The following is a 17,881-nucleotide window of genomic DNA, read 5'->3' on the forward strand; positions in this document are numbered from 1 at the left end:
TGAAGAATAATTTCAACAAGCTAAAAAGCGTGCTTTTGCATATTCTCAATGGTTTCTTTTCAACAGGAGATATACCGCAAGGAATGAAAATGTCGGTTATACGACCAATCTATAAAACGGGGAAAAATTCTGATAAAAGAAACTACCGACCGATCGCAATATTGCCGAGTATTACTGTTTTAATGGAGAAAATTGTATATCGAAATATGGTGTCGTTCTGTGACCGATTTTCTATAATCAATAACACATAGTATGGATTCAGGCGTAATATGAGCACTGTAGATCTTCTTGAAGATTGCTGTGATCACATTAACTTGCATATAGATAGAAACAAGGTTGTCCTTGGATTATTTTTAGACTTATCCAAAGCTTTTGAAACTGTTGACCACGGGATTTTGTTACAGAAACTAGACAGAATTAGATTTCGCGGGCCTTATCAGCTTTTTTTCAATAGTTACCTCTCCAATCGTGCTCAGGTTGTGAGAGTCAAATATGACTTCAGGAGGAAAAACGCTAAAGCGCCCGTGTGCTATGCGATGTCAGTGCACGTTAAAGATCCCCAGGTGGTCGAAATTATTCCGGAGCCCTCCACTACGGCACCTAATTCTCTCTTTCTTCTTTCACTCCCTCCTTTATCCCTCCCCTTACGGCGCGGTTCAGGTGTCCAACGATATATGAGACAGATACTGCGCCATTTCCTTTCCACCAAAAACCAATTATTATTATTATTATTATTATTATTATTATTATTATTATTATTATTATTATTATTATTATTATTATTATTATTATTATTATTATTATTATTAATATTATTATTATTATTATTATTATTATTATTATTATTTCAAACCAATTCTATATGGCGTGCCACAACGTTCCGTTTTAGGACCTTTCCTTTTTAATATTTATGTCAAGATTTAGCACATCCAGGTCTGAATTCATTACTCTACCAATGCGCCGATGACACGGCGTTGCTTGTTTCGCACGAGTCATACAATAGGGCTGCAGAGCTGCTACAGTCGGATGTTAAACAAGTGTGCGACTGGTTTTCAGGTAATCAAATTAGCATAAAAAGCAAAAAACAACATTGGTTTGCTTCAGAAATCCACATAAAAAAGATATATTAAATGAATCTGTTATTCTGCATAGTAATTTTTGCTTTAGTTGCCAGTTTGTTCCTTTACCCGTCTCTGAAACAGTCAAATATCTGGGCATTCATTTTAACGCCACCATGACCTGGACAGCCCATGTTGAGCATCTCATCAAACGTCTACGTGTAATTTCTATGCATCTGTACAGGATAAAATTCAATACTTCTGTCCGGCTGCGTCAACTGGTGTTTAAGGCCCTAGGGGAGTCCGTTTTAAGGTATGGCGTCACTATTTATGGTTCGTGTGCATCGTCAAGAATCAGTCAAATCGATAGAATACTGAGCAGAATTTCCGCTAACGTTTTGTATGGCACGTCAATGGAGGCCCTTGAAAGCACCAAACGGATGCTCGTTGCTGATATATTCTGCATGGAAGATCTATTCACGCATATAGTAATTACCAGAAACTATTTCTCAAATAAATTTAAACACCCTGAAAACAAGCTCAAGGTATTAAGAAAAATAAATCCGTTCAAACTTTCCAAGGTATATACTAACTACGGGAAAAGGTGCCGAATGTTCTACATCCCATTTCATTTTAACCAGCTTCCAACTGAAATGCTATCATCACAATCCCTTAAAGAGGTAAAATGTAGAATAAAGTCCTGGCTTAATATGTCAAAAGCCCTGTAAGCTTGCATTAAAAGAATGCTCTAAATACTCTGAGTTTGCCATCCCATGTGAATCTAGGTTGTTTAAGTTGTTTTTGAACCTGTGTAAATAAGTGTCTCAATTTGGCAGTGTGCATTAGTGATATTGTTCTTTTTTTGTGTTTATGAATATTATGTGTCTTATTGCAATAAGTTTTGTTGTGTAGTATTTGTTTTGTTTCTACATACAGGAAACTGTGTTTTTTTGTCAATACTGAGCCTGTACTTCGTTTGCTTGCGTTGACCCGCCCACAAGCGCACTTGCGCTTCCGCGGGCACACTTATTTCAACCTGTAATTGTGACAAATAAATATGTATGTATATGTATATATGTATATGTAATGAAAGTTGAAGTCGGCAGGGAACGAAAGAACGCCTTCCTGGTCCCCCTTCCTTCCCGAAAAAAAATTTATGTTAGTCTAGCTTCGGTTAATATTAGGGAGAAGCGGTTGATTCAAGATAGATTAGCCTGGCAAAGTATTGTTATCCTGTGCTTTGGTCGTTTCATTGGTCTTTGCCAGCCTAAACCATCATGAAGCTACCGCGTTTCCATGGGTTGAACCAAAGGTAAACCACCGCTTATTTTTATGCTCGCCGGAAGGCGTGATGTGAACGCCTAGAACGTGAAGGCCACATGTGGACCTCGTGCCTAAGCGCGCCAGTGCCTAGATAATGAGGCCCCCTACTCCCCGTCCCCGGCACGCAGGCAAAGAGGTGTTGACTCCTCGGGGCTTGCGCCAAGCGGATGGCTTGTTGCGGTGGAGCAGCGACCTCGCTCCGCAGCAGGCCTTCGCTGGTTTCTCTACAATTTACATTTGCTTTAGCCCCCTGGGAGTTAGCGCATTCCCAGATTATGTGTTCGAGGGTCCCTCTCAACCCACAGTGCTTGCACTTAGCGTTTTCTCTCTCATCTTTCTGAACACGATATGCCAAGACTGCCTTTACGAAGTTCCCAGCTTGGAGGCGCCGCCATGCGATTAGCTCCCTATTGTTTAGAATTTTATCCTGTAGTGGCACCAGTCTCCTCTGTAACCTATAATTTTCGAAAATCTGCGGATAATTTTTCAGAGGCTCGTCCATGTTCCCACAGTCGGGCGGCTCCACAGTTACCCGGAAGTAGAGAGCTCAGGCCAACTTGTGGGTCACGTCGTTCTCAGGAACCGACACGTGAGTGAGAATCCAAATTAGGCTAATTTTTCTGTTTAGCCGTCTACTGGAAAGAATCCTTGCCGCTTCCGACGGGATGCTACCCTTTCCAAAATTGTTGATGGTCGTTTTGATATAGCTAACTATAAAAATGACTTCCGTTCCAACGCCAGCAAGCGCTACCGCAACTTCTTCAGCTTTTTCCCTGTAGCGGCTTCTAATGGGAGCTGCCGATACGGGGGCACCACGGGCCGTCGACCACTGAAGCGACCTCCGCACCCGACTTGCCACTTGCCGCGTCCACGTACGGAACTGACTTGCTGTCCAGCGGAGCGAAGCGTCTGATTATTGCTTTGTTTGCACAGGTTGCTTTGGTGTCAAAGGATCTCAAAATGCCCGCAGAACCAATACCCGATCAGAGCTTTACTGTAGGCTACCTGCTGTGTTAAGTACTCTCCAAAGCAATAATGCGAAATGCAAAAAAGTACAGGTCCGTTCTCTGCGATTCTTTACTATCGAGATCCACTACCCTGTAAATAACAAAAGCAGCCTTTCGAAGCGCACTTGTTTTGTCTTCCTGCTTTCAAATATTGAACCTTTTCCTGTTTTTAACTGACAGCAGAGCGCTGTGAAGAGCACGAGTTTTTTTTTTTTTTTCTCAGAGCCACCAAGAGCATTGTTTCATATCCCGGAGGGACAGCGACGTAATCCTGCTTTATTTTTTTTTAACGTCGTATTTGCTAAAACAGACAGCTGGGTTGCGCAAGAACAACGCAATAAAAAGCGATGCGTTAATCTCAGCATGCTTGACGCCATCTATAGAAGGCTTGTGTTATTTCTCGAAGGCGGCGGGAATCCCGGAGGAAAGAGGAAGCGCTCGATGGCCGAGGCATCTTAAGCCGCAGAGCTATCGAACGGCCCAGTGGAGTGAAAGCCGTCTCCGCTGAGGTGTTGCATGGGTGTACGTGTAGGCGTAGGGATCCATCCTGGCGACTTCCAGTGAGGAAAGGATGGGCGGATCATAATAAGGCTTGAGAAACTAGACGTGCACAGCTTCGCGCCCCCAGCGACGGTGGTCCGGAGAGGGCGAGCGGCTCAACTGTGTAATTCACGGGAGAAGTTTGTTGCAGAACCACGTTGCTTTCGTAACTCGCCATAGTCTTCGCCCAGCTTGATGTCGGCCCCGACGAAGCTGGAGTCATTCGCCAGGAGCATATCGAAAGCGTCGTTGGCGATGCCTTTAAGGATGTGATTCTTATTGCCAGTCTCTGGTATCGAGGGGCTGACAAACTTGCGTAAGTTAATGATGTCCTCAATATAGCTAGTGACGGTTTCGGCCGGCAGTTAAGCTCAAGCACGGAGACGTTGCTAGGCTCGGAGTTTCCGCACGGCGCGACTGCGGGAAACGTCGGCAAAGCTTGTCTTAAAGGAGGACCCGATGGCAGGGTCAGCTTTATGAATATGAAAACATTGTGTTTCTACGTCCGTGATGTAAAAGAGGTAGTTGCTCGAGTTAACAGCATCGCCTCAGCAATTATAACTGCTGACGCGTGCGCAAGAGGCCAGACAATCGTCAACGTCATTGTTGTCGGTACCACCGAACAGAAAAGGGCCACACTGTCGTTGCACCCCGGAACAGAGGAAGTGTCAGGAATGCGTAGCGTTGGTTGGTCGTGCATGGAGGCCGGGGTGCGCAACGTTCAGTTTCGAAGTTCCAGGATGAAGACCTGAACGGGGACTGAGACACCACCACCAGAGTAATGCTGTTTATTGGAAGCGCAAGTCGGTGGGCGTTGACCGAAGGCGCCATGACGGACACACTCCCAAGCTTCTCTCACGATCCCTAGAGCACTTTATCTACCTCTTCGTGCGCTGCTTCAAGTCCTGTCGCTCGGTCGCATTAAAGTGTTTTACAGGCGTAGCTGCACCATACTTCCATAAAATTAGCGCAAATACTGTGAGAGAAACGCTAGTGAAGATTAACAGTGCCAGACACGTGTTAAGTGTTACTATCGTTAATTCTGTTGTCTATGTGCTAAGGTTGTAGTAGTGCAATTTATTGCAGCAAGGTAGTATAGCGGGCGATTGTTATTGCATCTTGAAAGAATGGAACAACGCAACTAAAACGAATGACTATGGAAAGGACAGACATGTACAACCGCGATGGAAAGAAACGCTAGCAACGCGCCGCCTACGCGCTCCACTGTTCGAATTTCTTTCAATCGCTGTGGTACTTTGGCGGTAGCAAAAACAGGTTAATATAGTCCCTGATGCATTTTAGGACGACTGTGACGACGTCTTTTTCTTACCGCCCAAGTAAAAGCGCGATCAAAATAAATTCGAGCAGTAGGGTGCGTAGGCGCAGCGTTGCAAGCGCTTCTTTCCATCGCGGTAGTACACGCGCTGAACTTACAACTGGAGGTTCAGTCGAGTAAAAAAAAAACATAGTTAAATAACTAACCACCCGGGGCAAGTTTATGTAGTCTCCAAGACATGAAAAAACATTATATAGAGCATTCATGTGCTGATTAGTAAACACCTACAGGTGTCCATCCTGTTAGAAAAGTCCTATTTCGTGCCTAATCAAGGCCATTCAAGGGCTACTCACACACAAGTCTGCTTCTTGGAAGGTATGATGCGGCTGTGCGATTTTCCACCCAAGTGTGTCTCTGTAAAGATTCAGCACAGCAGTGTTGTCGGAACACGGAGTGCATTGGCAGGTTTTGCAATGTGTGACCAGTTTCGACGAATCGGAGCCTCCCAACGATATTTTGTGTTTTCACAGGCGTTCGTTGACCACCTGCATGTTTGGGCCACGTAGAAATGGCCACATGAGAACAGAATTCTGTATACCACACCGATCTTGCACTCCGCATATTGTGTCCCGTGACGCACACCGCCTCCTTCCGTGGCACTAAGTTTATGTTTCTTGCGTTTCAATGAAGCCAAAACTTTGCTCAGTTTGTTTGGCGCGGAAAACGAAACCTTGCCACTGGCCTTTTCCACTATCTTTTTAGGAAGAACAAGGTGGGAGTAGTTTCATATTTTGATAATCTATCGCACCTCGTCAAACAGGAATTATTTTGGAGCAAAATCACGGTGTTTACGGAAAAAAAAAACATTCGACAAAACCGTGTATAGAACCACAGATGCTTTTTTAGCTGTGCAAAACATGCGGTTGCAAGCACGTTGACTTTTCGTCTCCAGTGAAGCGTACCCGGATTTGAAGCCCAAGCGTACGCTGTCATTAGACGAATTTCACGGCAGGAGAGGAGCCTTGTCAGAATTGCTTGATTCTGTATTCTACCAGACTAGGGGACGAGCCGGGGGCCCGTGTCTAAACTATCATCCGTGCAAATCAAGGAAAGTATACCAAAGGACTGAAAAGAACCTGGCACTAAAAAGAAATACAACTTGAGAATGAAAACGTTGATAGCTCTTGTGTCGTTACCTCAATTTTGCTTGGGTGCTTCTTGAGGATTCGTTCTAGAAGTGTAAAAATGCTAGACACGATGTATCGGTTTCCCAAAGGAAGTTTTCGTGATCAAAAAATCTTTTTGTGTCAAGAAAACGCGTCAGTGGTTAACTTCTGTCCATAATACTTGCCACAGAAAATTGTAAGAAACTAACGAAAACCCCTTTTCTCCTGTCCAAAAAAAGAGCAATCATGGGCTAAATTGTCTTGATCCGTAGGCATTCAGACCGCATGGTCACAGCCAGGTGCGACACGATCGGAAAAAATGAAAACGCGAGCGCTTGGACACGGTGAACATTACATCTTGATACAAAGTAGAGAAGACAGAAACGAGCTTCTGAATAATGCAAAACTTGCTGAGCGACCTAACGAGCAGCAAACCCGATCGAATGCACCTGCTCTGCATTTACGAATATTTCTTTCCGGAACCCTTGTCGTTGCATCCCGAAGCTTCGCAGCCGCTTAATTTTATGTTTGCAGAGACGTGCTTCTTTTTTGCGGTGCTCTTTATCAGATGAGAGCCTATGCATTGTCGTAAAAACCGATTACACTTCCGACTTCATGTTATGCTTTTAAAGAAGTGATTTTTATTTCCTTCGGTTTATAGCACCTACCGTACGTCTCGGTAGATGTATGTACACGTGCGTATTAAGAAGATTTAACATACAGTGTCGTGGATCTACTACAAACAGTGTGCTATAAAAGCTTTCTAATATATGTCGCAGCATCTCTTATGATTAGGATACGCCCGTATACTGAACAATGCCTGTTTTCTGAAATACCGTGAACTTCACAGATTTCACTTTCTTTGCCCCACAAACGTAATATTAATATTGTAACGTGCTCTGCGTAGACGACGAAGGAGAGGAGATCAGAAGCGTAGAGAAAAAGGAAGCTGGTCGGTCTGATCGGTTTGAGCTCTGCGTCCCGTCGCTAAATCTCTTAAATAAACACACCAGACTCATTCAGTGCCTGCTGAGTACGTAACAGTTGTGGTGGAGGTGCTGGGTGTCACCACGGATTCCCCTGTTCCTCGACGCAGCCGCAGAGTTGTCGGGTTGCCACCACTTCCACTGGATATGCCTCAGGACGGCGGCGCCGAGGAGGCAGCACCCGCGTCGGGCCACTGGCAGCATCACCGCGAACCGCGCACCTTTGCTGGAAGGTCCGATGAAGACGTCGACGAGTGGTTGACTAATTACGAGCGGGTGAGTCGCTATAACGGCTGGGATGCCACAGTGAGGCTAGCCAACGTCGTATTCTTTTTGGAAGCGACAGCGCTGATTTGGTTTGATAACCATGAAGACTCTCTTACCACGTGGGAACGTTTTACAGAAGAGATAAAGAAATGTTTTGGTGACGGCTCTGCCAAAAAGAAACGCGCCGAACAGACGTTGCTTCAACGGGCCCAATTACCTGGTGAGATTTGCACCATGTACATTGAAGAAATCGTAAAGTTGTGCAGGCTAGTGAACCCGCGGATGTCTGAAGAAGATAAGGTCGGATATTTACTTAAAGGGATTGCTGAAGATGTATAAAACTTCCTTATTAGCAAAGACAGCTTGAAGTCGACGGCCGACGTCATCAAGCACTGCAGAGCGTTCGAGGCGTTGAAGCTTCATCATATTGTGCCGAAATTTGGGCGCCTGACGAATGTCACCTCCATCGCCAGCGTTGACGTCGCTGCTCCAGTGTCAATGGCTGACATGATTCGCCAAATTGTGCGCGAGGAACTCCTCCGGTATCAAGACCCTGTGCGCCGGGATGACGCCCAGCAATATGGTTGCGCATTGCAGGCAGAGCCCGCAATACCATCTACTTCTTGGGTTCCAGCTGGCGTTTCGCAGAACTTCGCCGATCGGAGACCCCGCGAGGTACAGTCTGCCTACCAGTCTGTGGGAAGACGGCGTGCCTACACAGGCGACTTGGCGCGACAACAGCCTCAAGATGATTACAACCAACGTTCTGACCACGCTTGGCTAGCATCATACGTTGATCGCTGGCGCCCGCCACCTGTGTGTTACCGCTGTGGCATGACCGGACATATATCCCGATACTGCCGCCACCGAGGCCCGATGCAACCAGACCATCGCCTGTGGCCGAACACTTCCCTCAACCCCGATGCGGACGTTCAGCACCCAACGCCAACATTCTCTTGGGGTAGCTACCGTGCGGCATTGCTGCGAAACACCTCGCCTGCTTCCGACCGCAGCCTGGCACCACCACCTTCACGTCAACGACGCTCACCATCTCCTCGACGCCGCTCGCCTCCTCCGGGAAACTAGACGGCGCGGCTGATGGAGGTGAGGCTGCCGGCGAGTCGATATCATCAATCCCTCTTCCCGCGTTTATGTTAAAGAACAAACTTGAAGTGCTTATCGACGGAATTCGAACTATGGCGTTAGTAGATACCGGTGCGACAGTATCTATAATGAGTTTGAACTTCAAGAATAGTTAGGGTCGAAAAGTAATGTTTGGTTGGGATCAGGCTGTGGTGTTTCGGGGTGTTGGGGGTGAAACATTAGTTCCCCTTGGTGTCTGTTCTGCGAACGTTATTATCGGTGGTCAAGTGTTCAGGACTGAATTTGCTGTGTTGTCACGTTCCGCACATGACGTTATACTTGAAATTGACTTTTTGCAGCCGTGCGGTGCCACATTAGACTGTCGTACTGGAGGGATTTCATTGGACGCAACTCTGATGTCGGCTCTTGTGGAAAGCTCCTCTCTTGATTTCGGAGCGTTCTCTGTGTCAGAGGACACAGTTGTACCAGCGATGTCTGCCCGATTTGTGCCGGTTGTTTCATCGAAAATTTTGTGTGATGCCTTCGATGCCGTGGTGGTATCCACTGCACTGACGTGTGCTAAGAAGAGTGCCCTCGTGCCCCGTTGCGTAGTCCGCGTAACTAGTGGCGGCCACACCACGCTGTGGACCGTGAACTATTCGGAAGAACCCGCCGTGTTACCTCGTGGCATGAAGCTTGCCCATTTCGAGGAAGGCTTGTCGGTTTCCGTTGCGGCGCTCAGTGATCACGCTTTTGAAGAACCGGGACACCCCTGTGAAGAGTCTAAAGTTCAGGCCATGATTAATATGTCCCTTTCCACGACCGAGCGGCGCATTTTGGTGGGACTGCTTTCGAAGCATGTCACAGTGTTCGATTTTTCCTGAGACCCTCCAGTACCCATTCCCCGTTCTCGCATTCATCATGTGATCGATACTGGATCCGCACCTCCAATACGACAAAGGCTTTACCGCGTTTCACCAACCGAACGTAAGATAATAGACCAACAAGTTCATGACATGATAAACCGAGGAGTTATCCAGGAATCTTTAAGCCCTTGGGCGGCCCCAGTGATCCTCGTGAGAAAGAAACATAATACGTGGCGGTTCTGCGTAGACTATCGTCGCCTAAATGCCATCACAGAAAAAGATGTGTACCCGCTCCCACGCATAGAAGATGCCATCAATTGTCTACACTCCGCTTCATATTTTTCCTCGGTTGATTTAAAGTCAGGGTACTGGCAAATACCAATGCACCCGAACGACAAAGAAAAGACTGCATTTATCCCACCTGACGGACTGTATGAATTTAATGTCATGCCTTTTGGACTATGCAATGCACCTGCCACAATTGAAAGATTTATGGACGCTATTTTGCGTGGTCTGAAGTGGCAGATTTGTTTGTGTTATTTGGATGATGTCGTGATCTTTGGGAAGACATTTAGCGAACATAACAGCCACCTCGCTATCGTCCTCGACTGCATTGAAAGAGCAGGCTTGGTCCTTAACTCTAAGAAGTGTCACTTTGGTGAACGTCAAATAATTGTCCTCGGTCACTTGGTTGATAAGGACGGTGTCCGGCCGGATCCCCAGAAAGTGGAGGCTGTCACCGACTTCACAGCGCCGCAATCAGTCAAGGAACTTCGCAGTTTTTTAGGGCTGTGCTCGTATTTTCACCGTTTTATTCCGCGGTTTGCCGACGTCGCCTTCCCACTCACGTGCCTCCTACAAAAAGACGTGCCATTCCAATGGACCCCTGACTGTGAGTCTGCATTCCGCCATCTGAAATTTCTCCTGACGTCGGGACCCATTCTGCGCCATTTTTGCCCGTCTGCTCCCATCGAAGTTCACACCGACGCCAGTGGTGTCGGAGTCGGCGGTGTGCTCATCCAGCGCCACGGCGGAGATCAGCATGTGATAGCTGATGCCAGTAGGTCGTTGAGCATGTCGGAACGAAACTACACTGTTACCGAACAAGAGTGTCTCGCGGTAGTTTTTGCTGTGCAACGCTTTCGTTCTTACCTGTACGGCAATGCTTTTACCATCGTCACCGACCATCATTCGCTCTGTTGGCTCGTGAATGTCCGTGACCCATGAGGCCGACTTGCCCGCTTGGCTTTGCGGCTGCAAGAGTTCAACTTCACTGTGGTGTACAAAAGCGGTCGTCAACACGCCGACGCTGACTGTCTGCGCGCATGCCGCTTCCGACGACTGCTTGCGATGGCGACAACTTCGACGACTACCTCGCTTCTGTCTCACCCACGTTTCCTGATGCTAACCAGTTCAAGACTGAACAGCGCAAGGACAAGACGTTAACAGCACTCTTCGACGCCGCCGGCCATTTCCCTGCAGCCCGTTTCTGTATTCTCGCTGGTTTACTTTACAAGAATTTCACGCCCGGCGGTGCACGGTTCCTTCTCGTCGTGCCGGAAAGCCTTCGCATCCCTGTTCTTCAACTGATGCACGACGATGCCACGTCAGGCCACTTGGGAGTTTTCCGGACCCTTCACCGCACACAAGAACGTTTTTACTGGCCCACAATGCGTCAAACGACTCAACAATACGTAGCCAGCTCTGTCCAGTGCCAGCGTTTCAAGATCCCTGCATCGTGTTCGCCAGGCCAGCTGCACCCTGTCACACCTCCGACCACTCCATTTGAGCAAGTGGGCATCGACCTGTTAGGCCCTTTTCCCCGGTCTGCGAATGGCAACCGCTGGGCGATCGTGTGTTTTGATAACCTAACCCGATACTGTGAAACAGCAGCTATACCGTCTGCCACTGCTTCCGATGTGTCTAATTTTCTCCTGCACTTTCTCATTCTCCGTCATACACCTCCTCGCGTTCTCATCAGTGATCGTGGACGCCAGTTTACTGCGGATGTTGTCGAAGCACTTCTTCGTCTCTGCGAATGCAATTTTCGTCACTCAACACCGTACCACCCACAAACGAACGGCCTCGTCGAACGCACAAACCACCCGCTCACCACTATGCTAGCTATGTACGTCGATTCTGACCATAAGAACTGGGATGATGTCCTTCCTTTTATTACGTATGCCTACAACACAGCACGGCATGAAACAACTGGCTACAGCCCCTTTTACCTCCTGTATGCTCGCGTTCCCCGCCGCTGCATCGACATCATCCTTCCTTTGTCTATCTACGATGAGCCTTCCATCGCCACTACACTCTGCCGAGCTGAAGAAGCACGTCGAATTGCCCGCCTCCGCATTTTGGACTCTCAGCAGCGCTCTAAACACCGCTACGACATTCGCCACCAGCCTATCTCATATGACCCTGGCAATCGAGTGTGGTTGTGGACGCCGCTCCGGAAGCGCGGTTTGTGTCGGAAGCTCCTCTCCCACTACACTGGCCCTTTTGCTGTGTTTGAGCGCATCAGTGATTTGAACTACGTCGTCTCACGCCTTACTGACAGCGGCGGATGCTCACGAATGACCCATGTGGTGCATATTGCTCGGCTCAAACGCTTCAGCCCTCGAGACACTGCTTAGCTCGTCGTGGGAGGCTTCGTCCGCGGAGGGGGAAGTGTAACGTGCTTTGCGTAGACGACGAAGGAGAGATCAGAAGCTTAGAGAAAAAGGAAGCTGGTCGGTCTGATCGGTTTGAGCTCTGCGCCCCGTCGCTAAATCTCTTAAATAAACACCCCAGACTCACTCAGTGCCTGCTGAGTACGTAACAATATTATTATTGCTTGTGTCCTTTGTATACAAACCTGGATGTGTTAGCACAAACCGTGTGTTTAGTTCGCGTGATAACAACTTTGGATCATTTGAGACTGCTATACAGGGTGGTGAAATTTTGCCTTTTAAAGAATTGTTTACGTTGTATCCATTTTACTTACAGAGGTGTTATCTCTGAGTATTGTTCATTGATGCAAGAACTTGTACAAAAGGCAGTTGTCGTCAGGCTCTTAGCCTTTAGCCTTGGCCTCCGCTCATACACTCTCTGAAAAAAAATAAAGAAAAAACTCATTTGCACGGCTGCATCTTAAAAGAGTGACCCCGCATCCACCCAAACATCCAATTCAGTAATATGCAACTTCCAAACGAATGTATGACAGCAAATTTCGCAAAACTTCGTAAAAATTAAAGCTGCAAATTGCAATACTGAAGGGTTTCTCCTGAACATTATGACCGTCATTAAGATGAGGCCTCGTCTCAGTGTCTTGAGGGGTCCCATTGGGTTCTCTTAAGTTTCGCCATGGACAATTAGTAATACTTTGTCGCATGGCGTTTAAGTTTTTTTCTACATTCCACATGTATTGGCATGTGTTTATTTGCGCGTCAGCAATTTGTGACTAAAATATTTCTTCTGAAATTTTTGCTTTATAAACACTATAGAGAACGCCACCAAACATTTGTAACAGTCGAAAGCCTTTTATGATGAAGCACTCGAGGACGCCACAATCCTTCGTTATACAGATCACTTCGTTGTAAACGCCGCGCGCAGCATTCCTCAACACAGAGCAAAGCTAAGCTCGTTCAGCGAAAGAAAATATTTGATTAACGTGAATTGAAGAGCTACATGATGAAAAAATTCGCTGTGGTTTAGCTCTGGTTAACCCCAGTTGATTTAAGAATGCTTCGTTTCCTCGGCACGACGTCTACGCAGCGTCTCATTCCGACGCTCTCGAGAACTCAAACCGGTCTCTTCCGAAATGGAAGAGTCACTCCGGAACGTGGCACAACTTCTTCTATCCGCATCTTCGTTACGACGCTTCTTGAGTCGTACGGCGCGTTCTTCTGGCGTCTCTTGAGCGCGTTGTCTCTTCCTCGCTTCGTTCTGTCTTTGTTGCATCTCTTTCGCGCTCTCTATAACGACTACAATACACCGAGGCGAAGCGCATATGTATACACATCCCCCGTGAGGCAACACCTCCTCTCCCAGCAGATCTGGTGGAGCGAGCGGCAATGACATCGGCGTCGACAGCGGCGCCATCTGTTGGAGCGCGGCGGCGGTGTTGCAAGGCAACGGCGGGCGGAGGTTGTTCGTCGGCCACGGCATATGACATACGTCTGAAGTTCGTGATGAGCCGAAATGGCTCGCTGGCTGGCTTAGTGCTGCTTTCGCAACAATAAGTCGATTGTTGATCCAAACACTTCATCCGAAGGAATGTTTAACAGCATGCGACCTTATAACAGCAAGGTCCACGGGGCGAAATCCGGGAGTGACTCAAGATACAGTTGCAGAGCGTGGAATACCACTACTGATTCTCTAGTCTTCAAAATTCCTGTTTCGTCAACGTCTGCTATATTCGTCCGCCCCGGTTCTTCGCCGTTCTTGATGACTTCGACGGTGTCGTCAGTTGTCATTATCGAGGACATCACCACGTCGCCGTCACCCTAAACATATTCGTCAGCTGTCGCAACCGCCGCGCGGTTGCAAGAAGCCACGTATGAGTTGAACGATTCCTCGAGTCATTGTCATCAGCAGGCTCGTCAGGTGCGTCGCTAGCGCTTTCCTCAGCATATGTAGCCTCATGCCAGTAATCAAGCAGGACGTCTAGCGGCACCCTCCACGAAGCACTCGTAATTATTTCAATGGATTGACGAACGCTAATTTCAGTTTACAGTTCAACCTTGGGCTCGATGCTGAGCAGAATTCGCAGCAGCATTCTTGTGCGGCAGTGTGCCTTGGCAGCATATTACGCCTTTACTTAATGACTGCAACAAGGGGTTGAAATCCGGTGGCAATAAAATTAAATTCAGATGCTTTAGCACCAGACTCTCGTTGTGTGAGGGATAGTTATCAACAGTACAGGGAATATTTCAGTTCCGCAGGCGCATCATATTTTCGACATGCCAACTCCAGGCTTAAAAAAACTCCGCCGTCTTAAAGACATTATGTAGGCCAGACATTCAGCCAGGAAACCTACGCACGTCTTTGAAGCAGCGTGGTTTCGCAGACCGTCCCTGCCCAAGCGTCTTCAGCTTCGCCGTACCTGAAGGCGCTACAACAAAAACACAATTTTGGTTTGCTTCTATCTCTTGCCGCCTTTGCAACAATCGGTCTTCCCGCAACGTCTTTTCTAATGAAGCAGTTCATAAGAAAAGGGCAGTTTCCTCAGGGTTAAAAATATCTTCTGGCATGTGGTCCTGGAGCAGCTTAGAGCTTCTTGATCAGCTCCTTATTGCGCTAGTTATTTGCACGATCGGGGGGTGCGTTGCCTTCTTCTCCACGAATGATTTCGTAAACGATACCACGACGTTAAAGAAAAACTCCTTATCCATCCGCTGCTTGCCTTGAACACATCTTCCGCACTCAACGAAAAACAAAATTCCCTGGCTTTCTCGAAGAGCAAAGAAAAGCTCCTAGCAACTCTCTTCGCGCGCACGTATGCGAACCACGTGGAGGTGGCGGCGTTATCATCATGGAAAGTCACTACTCTAATCCGCTTCTGTTACAGCTCCATTCCACGTTGCGTCACTTGCGCTTATATAGCGTCCTTTACTTTTGAATTTTGACAGCGTCGATTCACTGGTCCAATACTGGTCTGAGGCATCTTTTTACGGCCACTGGCTCCAGCACTCATATTTTTCTACTTTTAGTAAATGTTCCTGCACTGCTTACATTTACTGCGGCGGTCCTGAAACGCTGCCACAAGCGCTGCTCCAAATGCGCCGAGAAACAAAGATAAAATTGTTAAAACCGCCTGTTCTCAGTTCGGTTATCCGACCCAAAAAGCATGCACACTTACAACACCTAGCCCAACATAGTGCAGAGAGAAGAAAATGCTGGAAAAAAGTTAGCTGACGTTTACATCGTTTCGTCAGCTCGCTACAAGGATCGGGGCAAAACGGACCACTGCAGCCGTTGGCTTCGTCGACGTGTTTTGTAGTTTTTTACCCAATGAGTTACTAGCGTTGGGTTCCAGACAGCGGAGATCGTTGTGCCTAGTATTGCTTTTATGCCGCAGACGAAGCTGGCGGCGCTTGTCAAAAAGTTTAACCACTCGGCGCTGCGCATATTTTTCTTTGCTTTGATGCGGCGGTTACCATGGTAACAACGGAGTTCGGATTCGCCCGTGCAGTCTTTGCTGACGTCACGACCAACGCTACTGATGTGAATCAGCTCTAGGGAGCAGAGGCGGTGCAGCTACGTGCGTTCGTTGTAAAAAAACAAACAAATCAGCCGTCTGAAAAGCCGAAATTCCGGCAATCTGCGGGCAAATTAGTTGTCAAGGTGTTAGCTCTCGAAGCGTTCTCAGCGAATCTGAAAGAAAGCAATTCGGCCCGAAATACTAAGTCCATCGCTCTACAGGTCGTTTAGTTTTAGAGCTTTAGAGGTGTGCATTGTGGAGACTTTCTAGTGCATTTATGGCAGCAGCTTTTTTGCCATCGACAGAACACTGAAGATTTCATCGTCTCTTCGCATGTTTTGTTATGCAGTCTTGAAAGGCAAAGAGAAAGCGTCATAATTTTTCTTTTCGTTTGTCCACGCATTGCCGTGCTTGTACTTTCTGTCCCTAAACTTTTGAGCAACACTTTCTCACTTCGAGTTATTGATCACTTCGCTCTCGCCCTACCATACGCTTGCCGTCCCGGTTAGCCTTGTTGGTAGAGTGACTGCTCCCGTTAAGCGGTAGTCTCGGTTCGAGCCCTGGACGAGGAAGAATTTTTCTTTAACTGCGAAGTTTGTGAGAAAGTTGCATAGCTTTCCTTTGTAGCGGTATGGCGCCGTTCGTATGGCTGCATTGAGTAGCTACTCCCTCATTATAGCTTATTCCACCTCGGGGGATTCTCCTAAACATTATAGCAGTACCTAGGGGAAGTGTTGTCAAGATTTATTTTTCTGCGGAATCAGCGAGATTCTTTCCTGAGAAAGTTTATTCAAATGAGGTTCTCTTCAGCTTTGCCAAATTACACTTTAGCATAGTGCATGGGTTCTGATGCAGAACTCGTCTATTTTCTTTAAGAAAGTGACCTTTGCGTCATAAATCCTAAATGCTCCCTTCAGCTTTGATTGCGTTTATTATGTGATATGGAATGGTTTGCTCAAAAATTTGTTTCACTGTATCGTGTCCGGATCAATGTACCTATATTTGTAAGTGGAAACCTTGAAGGATACATTTTTAAACGATTGAGGAGAATGCTAGCACAAATTGGTGTGAAAAAATTTTCTCCAAGTTGCACACGAGTTCGCTTCTGATTAAAAATATGGCCTGAGGAGAAGGGTCTCTTCTTACTGTGGAGACCTCACTGTTTCTGTTTTGCAGACAGAAGTGAAAATAGAGCCACTAAGTTCATCTTGACTTTAAAACTTCTGGTTCATAGTTCTAATTTGAAAAGAAATCGCGGCGATACCCGAGACCGTGCACACTCACCTCTATACAAAATGTGCAGAGGTACACTTCATGAATAAACACTAAAAGAGTATGCTAAATTTGTCTCCGGCTGCAAATATGCGCATGCAAATTAAGCCGCGCTGTTAAATTTAGGCAGCCGACGCTGCGTAGGTCTTCCGAATTCTCTAATCCAATACTACGCGATGGATAATGATTTCTTTCGTGTGAGCATCTTGTATGAGCTTTCCAATATCGCGAATGCAATAGAAGTGCCTTCTACGGCTTTCAGGTGGTCTGGGCATGAGCAGGGAATTCAATGCGGCAACTTGTCTTCGGCGGTGTTCGCATGCTCACCATAAAATACCCGCATGATTTGACACCTGTGACGGCCCTGTTTTTTTTTTCTTTGGCGAAGTCTAAGCACCTGAAAGAAAATTGAAATTGTAAACGGGTATTGAGGAATGTAAAGACTGCTATAATTGTGTCGCTCAGAGGTTATCGCGCTCTGCTACAGGGCCGAAAAACCCAGGTTCAAACCAGCGCTCCCTTAAGCTTCCCATTTTTCGCCTAAAGTAACCCGGACGTTGAGGATGCCCAATATTTGACAGAGAGTGTAGAGTTTTCGAATTCTAGCCAAATCCTATGTTCCATGCAACACGTGGACCAGCTAAGCCTTAGGCTTAGTGACATGCACGGCCTAACGAAGCGGGGCTGTCGGGGCGACGAAGAGTTCGGCGCTGCGAAGCGGGACCCGTGACAGAGCGCCAGAAAAAAGCACCTCCAAGGACAGCATGACATTGTGCATTTTGCAACTGAAGCGCTACATGCTTCACCTAAGCCTAGATACACCTAGCTATATGCAGTGTATTATAAAAAC

The 17,881-nt window shown here is 47.1% G+C and overlaps 1 pseudogene; it reads left to right on the forward strand.

The window, feature by feature from the left end:
• The first annotated feature begins 7,503 nt into the window (after nucleotides 1–7,503).
• On the forward strand, nucleotides 7,504–13,728 carry LOC144134213 (uncharacterized; annotated as a pseudogene).
• Nucleotides 13,729–17,881: the final 4,153 nt, after the last annotated feature.

The sequence above is a fragment of the Amblyomma americanum genome, chromosome 5 (assembly GCF_052857255.1).
Source record: "Amblyomma americanum isolate KBUSLIRL-KWMA chromosome 5, ASM5285725v1, whole genome shotgun sequence".
Lineage (NCBI taxonomy): Eukaryota > Metazoa > Arthropoda > Arachnida > Ixodida > Ixodidae > Amblyomma > Amblyomma americanum.